The sequence below is a fragment of the Aedes albopictus genome, chromosome 2, assembly GCF_035046485.1.
Source record: "Aedes albopictus strain Foshan chromosome 2, AalbF5, whole genome shotgun sequence".
Classification (NCBI taxonomy): Eukaryota; Metazoa; Arthropoda; class Insecta; order Diptera; family Culicidae; genus Aedes; species Aedes albopictus.
This window is the reverse complement of record NC_085137.1, coordinates 108,697,702-108,706,396: the sequence shown is the minus strand read 5'-3', so window position 1 is coordinate 108,706,396 and position 8,695 is coordinate 108,697,702. Positions and strand designations below refer to the sequence as shown.

At 39.0% G+C, this 8,695-nt stretch overlaps 1 protein-coding gene across 3 annotated transcripts in view; it reads left to right on the top strand.

Annotated features, from left to right (window-relative positions):
- The first annotated feature begins 3,691 nt into the window (after nucleotides 1-3,691).
- The window catches only part of LOC109421283 (pseudouridylate synthase RPUSD2), a 646,492-nt gene continuing 641,488 nt past the window's right edge, over nucleotides 3,692-8,695 (top strand). For 2 of the 3 annotated variants that reach the window (XM_029852879.2, XM_062850210.1), the window contains exon 1: nucleotides 3,695-4,697. The gene's annotated coding sequence lies outside the window, so the exon portion shown is untranslated. Of the gene's footprint in view, nucleotides 4,698-8,695 lie in introns of all 3 variants that reach the window. The other variant, XM_062850211.1, reaches the window with a different exon arrangement.

Genomic DNA, 8,695 nt, shown 5'->3' with positions numbered 1-8,695 from the left:
CTTAGTGTTCTATGAGCACTTCCACAGTTATTAACTGAGAGCTTCCTCTGCCAATGACCATTTTGCATGCGTATATCGTGTGGCAGGCACGAAGATACTCTATGCCCAAGGAAGTCAAGGAAATTTCCTTCACGAAAAGATCCTGGACCGACCGGGAATCGAACCCGTCACCCTCAGCATGGTCATGCTGAATACCCGCGCATTTACCGCCTCGGCTATATGGGCCACTGAGTTCGAAAACGTGAAGAAAAAAATAAAGTAGAGCGATTTTTTTCAGGTTTCTATACAAGGCTGTCGGTTTGAAATCGATTTGTGTTCTATTTTTAAACAATGTTGCTCCTTTTATAATTTTATTCTCCGTAACTATATCTTCGATTGAGCTGAATTTTTTTTACTATAACTCTTTAACATATTTCGGTGAGAAAGATTTTTTAATTTTTTTTCTGATTAGAAAAAAATACAAAACTTCATCATTTTTTGAAAATTTTGTTCAAATTCAAGAAGACCACCCCATATACTCACCATTATCTCAACTTCCATCAACCTTACGCAAAAATTGTTTTCAGGTGATCGAAACATATTATATTAAGGCGAAACTGGATCCATTTCCTCACTTTTTGGTTTTTGATTTTTTATTAAATAACGAACCAAGCCGCACTTGTTTATCCTGGCTTTGCTCACTTGCAAAAAGAGGCAGCTTTTCCAAATCGAGAGCGTTTGTTTACAAATTTTCAATATTGGTGCTCTTGAAAACGTGAGTAGGGAACCAAGTCCGCCATTGGGACAGCCATGTTTGTATTCTCTGAAGTTTCTCCTTAAGCCTTCTATTTATACAAATAGATTAAAATTTTGTTAACTACAACGCTAGATATTCGATTTTAAGTAAGTTCCTTGTTTTTTTTTTTTGAATTATTTTTTATACATTTTCAGCAAAACCTCAAACATTGTTCTATTTTGATTTTTTTTAAGCACGGTCTCGAAATCAGCACGTACTTATGCATAAAAATTGTCGATCGTTGTACACGACTTTCGTTTTCTTTTGTAAACTAGTGTTATCTAATTAAGAATACCATGACATGAATAAGATCTACAAGGAAGTTGTTCATAAGTTCCATACCTGCACATGGCGGAACGAATTTACTACAGAACTAACTCACTAGGTTGTACAAACGTCCGATTTCAAATTTGAATTGTAAATTTGTTTTGTTGATATCTTGACAACGGTTTTAAATTTTAAGTTTGTGTCTTCGGCAGAGTTGTTCATACAGTTGTGAATCTTGTATTCAAATAATATACAATTAGAAACGATTTCATTTGATGGTAGTTTTCATCCCAATACAAACTCCTATTCCCAATATTTCGGTTCAGGGAAGTGGTATAATAATATATTATTTTTTTACTCGATTCATCCTCCGTTGTAAAAAGCACAACACTTTCTAGAAAACCTCGTTCGTCGTACACAGCACAAGCACGGATTTTTTAACATAAAGTGGCACGCGCACTTGGAAATTAAAGATTAAGTATTCCGTTCAGGATTCTTTCAGGGTTAGGTTCTTTGAGGAATTCCTTCAGGGATTCTTCAATGGTTTCTCCCAGGAAGCCTCTAAGACTATATCAGGGATTCCTTGCAAAGTTCATTTTTCGATTCATCCCAGGATCCCTGCAGGTTTTCCTTCACAGATTCCTTTAGGGGTTTCTCCTGGATTTCCTGGGATTTTTCCCGGTAGTCATTCAGCTATTCCTCCTAGTATTCCGTTGGGAGTTTCTCCTGTGATTCTTTCAGGAACTACTTCCAAGATTCTAGCATGATTCCTCCTCGGGTTGATTCCCGACGGGAAATCTCCCAGGGTGCCTTCTGAGATTCCTTTATTGATTCATCCTGGGATTCGTCAAAAGACTTCCCCAGAATTCTTATAGCGTTTTCTTCCGGGAGTCATTCTGGGATTCTTCCCGAGATTCTTCAGGGATTTCTTCGGGATACTTTCAGGAACTCGTTTCGGATTTCTTTCAGAGACTCCTGTAGAGAATTGATCCAGAAATTTCTAAAAGATTTCTTCGAAAATTGTTTCCGCTTTTTTCTCGGGGGTTCACCAGGATTTTTCCAGAGATTCTGTCAGGGATTTCTCCAATGATTTTCTCAGGGATTTCTCCCTTTTGGAATTCGTATATAATGACGTTACGTTTTATCTGGTGTGGAGGGGGTGGTTTTGGCAAATTGTGCCGACGCATAGCTAAAATTACGAGATCTTATACAAACAAATATGAGATAGAAAGAATAAAAAAGAGGTATTTTTTAACAGATGTTTCCATCCCATAAATATCAACAAATATCTTGGCATATCCCGGTGCGAAAGTGCACCGCGGGGCAAAAGGTCTGCAAACCGCTAGTATAAAAGTAGTTGTCCTAAAATAAACCTTGAGAAAATTATCAGATGTTCAGGACTTACATTGAAGATCTTTTCAACTACACCAACTTTCTTCGTGGAATAAGACGGGCTTGGTGGTCTAGTGGCTACCGCTTCTGGTTCGTACGCAGAAGGTCCTGAGTTCAATCCCTGACCCGTCCCTTTCCTCCTACTTTGTATCTTTCTACGTGCTTTCTCGCTCCTCTCTACATATACAACTCATGTACTTTCATGTGTTCGTTCATAGCCATCGCTAGAACCAGAAACGGGTCGATAATAAATCCGTTTCCCTTCCTTCCAACTTTCAGTTATGCAATCATGCAAACTGTGCCGCAATAATAAAACACTCAATTTTATCATCTTACGTCTGGCATCCACGCACCAATGTGTGAGCCCTCCGACATCCGCATGAATTTGTGCAGACGCGGAGGTATATTCGGTCTGATGTGGTTGCAATCATCACTTCCTTTCTCTTCCCCACATTGCCTGCATCCTGGCGTGGCAGGCACCATTGTCGCCTAAAAAATTGAAGATCATCAATGCTCACACAATGAAGATGCCTGCTAGTCCCCGGCGGATATTCTCATTGGTTCCTTGTGTGAGTGTAGCTGATCTGGCGATACTGGAGTAGCATCTACGGGCGGTCAACCAAGCTCAAGCTCAAGGTCAAGCTACGTCAACTTTCTTCGTGGAATAATGTTTCTTTCGTTGGAACTTTATTGTTAACTAATTTATTTAAAAAAAAAGTTATTTTATTACAATTTTACCTTACAAAATTTAGAGAACCAATCAACTTTTAGCTGGCACTCAAATATTTCCACTGGTAGTTTATCCACTGAGCGCCGCACGTCCGTGGGATCCCACTGCGCTGTGTTGCCCTTCATAGACCCACATCGATCTCAAACTCACCGACAGTTTCTCTCTGTTGTTATCCCCCAATCCCCCCAATAACGAAAGTGAGAGTGAGATTTGAGCAACTCTCTCTCACGATTGCTCGCGTGCCACATCAACTCGAATCAAACGATTTCTCACGCCTCTTTAGCAGAACACTTGCGTTGCGACAGTAGCAGCAGCAACAACAACTTCACACCGACCGTGCTGTTGGACGCATGGCGGCAGCATGCCTCTCCAGTTCCCGCACCGCATCGTGTCACGCGAATTGAGCGAACATAACAAACAAACAAAACCCTAATCTCCCTCATCCACCTTCTATCCTCACCAGTCGTCCTGCGACTTCGGAACGGCGGTGGGTTGGTGGGTGGTTCGACTGACTGGCTGGCTGGGTGGTTGTCGGTCGCTGGAGGTCTGTTTATTATCAGAGATTCTCGCTCGCGAGTTTCGGCACTTTCCGGGGAGCGGAAAAGTGTCTCATTTTCGCGAACTCCAGACGACGACGACGACGTCGGTTGACGATGGACGAAACCGAGTTCGATCCAGCTTTTAGCACCATCACACAGGTCAAAGTGTGTTTATTATACGAGCACGCTTCGGGAAAATCCCTCAGTCAATCGCGGCCCGTTGCTCATGTCTGATGTTGGAAAAGAGAAAACCTTTGTGTACCCCGGAAAGGATAAGTGTGGTACCCTTCGACTATCACTCGTGGCTCGTTTCCGGCCTCTGCCGTTCGGTTTATATTGTATTGTTGTCTCCCACTGACTGTTGTGTCTCCGAGACTATTGTTCACCCTGATTCAGATGATTGACTTGAATGCCAAAAATTGGATCCCCCGACGGACGGAATTGGCATTCTGAGTAGACGTAAAACCATTTTACACCCCTGATGGTCGTCGGTCGGGTGCGATTTTGATTCGCGAGTGGCTTGTGAACCGGAAAAGGACGATACCAAACGACGACGAATCCTTTTGTACTGTGGAGCGTGAAGCACTCTCACATATACGCGAATGAAACTAGTGGGGGACAGTGCGATGCGGATCAATTAGCATTTAGTATCCTTAACTCCGGTGATTGTACAAATACCGGCGAGTTTGATTGCATGTTCAACTAAGTGTGTGTTTGTTTGTGAAATGTGAGAAGCTAATTTACGGTAAAAGCAACAAACAGCGTATGAGATTTCGCTTTTGTGACGAAGGAAAGCCGTGAAACGTTTGGGTTGCTGTTATAGTGGTGAATGCAAGCGCGCCGCAACCGTCAATCAAAAGCCTCTGTTCAAATCCTGTGGACAACTAATTTTCTAAGCGTGCGCCGCTTCCAGTGCAAATGAAGTGTTTTCCAGTGCGACAAACGATCCATCCGATATCGGTTCCAAATCAACGGAAATAAGCCTAATCAAAAAGTGTGTATTATCGAGTATAAGTAGTTTTCCCATGTCTCTCTCTCTCCCCTCAGGGGCATCTTCGAAGCAGATAATTGAATGGCTCTTTCCGTTCGCCTGTTGGTATCGGCGCTGGCTGACTTACTAGGTGGCGTGGTCTTATTGTTCCTCGAAATTCAAAGAAAACCCGACGAGAGAGTGATTGTGGTGAGCTATTTTCGGCACGCTGCCACTGACAGACTACACTGTAGTAGTCAGCAGCACGGTGGCGTATTTTTTTTTCTCGAATACGACGAAAGACAACGAAAACGAATCCATTCGGAAAGAAGGCAAAACGCGCAAATTGATGCGAACAAGATACGATGTGACATTGGGTAAACATATAGGTAGAGGAAGGGCTGACTGGTTGAGAGCAGAAAGCCAAAACATGGCAACGAAGGCGAAGGCGAGTGAATGAGAGTATTTTTTTTCTTTTTCGCAAACCTGTTCCGAAAAAAAGAAGCAAAAACCGAAATTCGGCGAGAGAGAATACGGTGGAGGACAATGACAATGGGCTTGGTGATTTTTCCGACTTTCGGAACGACGGGATTTTCCGTTCTGGTAGATATGTTTGTCCTTCGAAACGGAAGGGCACAGAATGGCAATCCGTGCTGTTGGGTGGTTATTTCAATGTTTATGAAATTTTCCGAAGTACGGATGAATGATTTTTACGAACTCGTCTGGGGCGCTAAGTCATTTCAATAAAGATGATACGAATAGTATATATGTACACGGCGTACACTTCAGTTTTCCGCGAGTCTCAGTAAACAGTAAGATACTGTTTAGTGACTTGGTCAGTATTTTGGAGCAGGTCATTATACAATCATGAAGGCATGCTAACTAAAGTTACTTTTTTTCTGTTAAAAGTAACTATCTTCAACTTGCTAACCCCAATGATGAACTAGTCAACGAATAAAAAAGTTTTGGTGAGATAAATTGTGCACATCGATCTTCACTATTCCGAGGAGAAAAGTGTTTTGAATTGGTGTTTCCTTCGTGGTTTCCTTAAGAATAACCAACAACAACACTAAAGAGGTCTTTGTGAACATACAGTTTCTAAATAAAAATCTGACAGCTTCTGAAGGAGTTTCCATAGTACATGCTGTTAGAGTTCCTATTGTTTTTTTTAATTCTCTGTTTTTTTTTTAAGTAAAATGCTGGACGACATCTAGGAAAGAATAGTAAAAAAAGGACTGACTTTTTACTTTAATATCCAGGATAATTCAGTTGAAATTCCATGGGAGCGTCCATAAATTACTTCACGCAAAAATCGTCCATTTCCTACCCCCCTCCCCCTATATTACACTTTTTGTATGAGACCTCTGAAATTTTTGTATGGGTTGTCACACTGCTGAACCCCCCCTACCCCCTCAAAGCGTGACGTAATTTCTGGACGTTCCCCATACATAAAATATTCGCAGGATCCCAGAATAATTTTACTTGTGTTTGCCATAGATTTCCGTTACAATTTTCACTGAATTTACCATATATTCTTGAAGAATCTGCATCAATTTTGATAGAAACTATTTAAGGAACCTCGGAAAATCCTTACTTTATACAATTGAACCATAAAATTTCTTTAAAAAAAAACAAAATGTGTTTTAGACATGGCGCCAAATGTTATTCTTGCCATTATTATGATTATTATTGGTATTTTAATAACGCTGCTGTTTCACATCCATCTAAAAATTTATACCGGGATCCATCAGTAATTTTATCCAGAATTTTTTAACAAAAAAGGAAGTTCCTTTTGAAATTTCTGCGATTCATTTTTTCAGAAATAAACTCAATAGCATATCTTGGAACTGTTCTTGAACATCTTGTAAGGAATGTATAGGAAATTAACTGCAAAGGTTCACAACGGCCTCTAAAATAGTCTATTAGAAATAAACATACTTTATTTTTGGAAAAATGGCAGTTCTGGTTCAAGTTCTGGTTTTATAAAAATAATAATTTTAGTTGAATTTTTGTCTCAAAGGTTACACATATGTAAGGACACCTCCTAAAATGTGAACTTGCAAAAACTGTGGGAAACTATTAATTTTTTTTGCTATTTTTTCGCGAATATATATTTTTTCCCGGAATGCTCATGATGTAGGAATTTCTTATCTAAAAAAAATCCTTCGCATTTTAGCGTAATTTGGACATGAGGAACGTCTCCAAAAACCAATTTACGCAAATAAAAAATACTTAAAGTTGAAAATTCGTATTTTTACAATTGGGCGTGTATTTTAATTTATTGAAGAGGTAGTTTTACCAGAGAACTCAATCAAAAATAAGAATTATTATTTTTCCGTTTTTTTCACTGAACTTTTTTTTTGCTCTAAATTAAAAAAGCATTTTGTACAGATTGCTATTTGATGTGTTGTAGTCATTGGACTATATTTTGAATAATACTAAACATTTTTTTAGTTTAGAATTAGCATAAGTTAAAATACACAATAACAAAAAAAATAAACATTTTCCAAATTTCTTCAGGCTATTCTAAACTTAACTAGGGTATTAGTGCCATAAGTAATCTCACGCTCCCAAATTCATCCTACTCGAAAACAAGCGATTACGGCACCGATTGATTCCGGTCTTTTTGGTTTCATGCGTGCTCACTGTTAACAAAAAAAATAAAAAAAAACAATAAACAGAACTTTGTTCTAAGTTAAGTAGGATGAAAATGGGAGCCACATGCTTAGTAAGGGAACCAATACCCTATATTTATTTATTTATTAACTTTATCTTCAGCTATAGCTGTACAGATTGTTTGGTTACGAAATTGTGAAGATTTCGTAGAAAAACCGGAATAAAAAGACCAACCATGCTGCGAGAAAGTGAATTTTGAATATTTAGGGGAGACTGAGGAGACTTGATCCCTGGGGAGACTTGTTCCCCCCATATTTGCTCGGAATCAAAAACATTTTTCTTCTAGCATAATTTTTACAAAACTACTCCTGGACAAACGACTATGTTTTAGCTATAAGCGAAGCAGCTAATAACAAGACAGACAGCTCCCACTCTGTCGCAGGCGACATGGTTGAAATGCCCTCAACGATTCACAGGAACATTAAAACTTGACTGTGTGCGTGTACATGCTAATACGTACACGGAAATTGTAGCATGGCACACAAACTCATTCACGATGTTGTTCCCTGAAGTCGTTCGCGGCGCTAGTGTGCTTGTAGCTCCCAAAGTATATGGAGCAAGAGGGTAGATGTCTGTCTTGTTATTAGCCGTCTTCGCTATAAGTGATTTCGATTGTACATTGCATTATTTTTTAACGGCTGATGGTTTGTTTTCAGTCTTTTAGAAATCTTTCAAATCGTGTCATAATTTCACAGCACATAGTTTGAATAAAATACCTTCAAACTTATTTATCCAAATAAGGCTGTTGTTAACATGTTTTAATTAATTCAGCTTAGTATACACAACAGTGACATGGGGAGACTTGATCCCTCGAGGATTACACACACATTATACATGTGATAAATAAAATTCTATTCGGAAGCCTCTATTTACTTGGAATTCTAGTCTATTCAACGATAAAATGTGTCAGATAATTATAACTTTAGTACAAACCAAGAAAAGGGGGATCAAGTCTCCCCATTTTGAAAATACGGCATATCCTTAAAAATTTAAGGAAAACTTACAATTTACACTCCATATTCATCGAAAATACAAGAAAATTCGAAAAGAAAATTAATAGGAAGAATCTGGAATTATTTTCCCTTTAAATAAACCATGTGCTCAAAGGGGATCAAGTGTCACCCATTTTTGAAAAATACATCATAAGACATGCCTTCATAAAAACACAGTTTTGAAAACTTTAACAATAATTTAAAGGCCTTCTGTTGTGTATTAACTTACAATAGATGTTAACCTGCCATTTTGTACGGAAATCGGATCTAGTTTTGTGTTTTTCTTAAAGTTTCAGGTAAATTGAGAAAAGGGGATCAAGTCTCCCCAGTCTCCCCTACAGTTCATTTCCGATA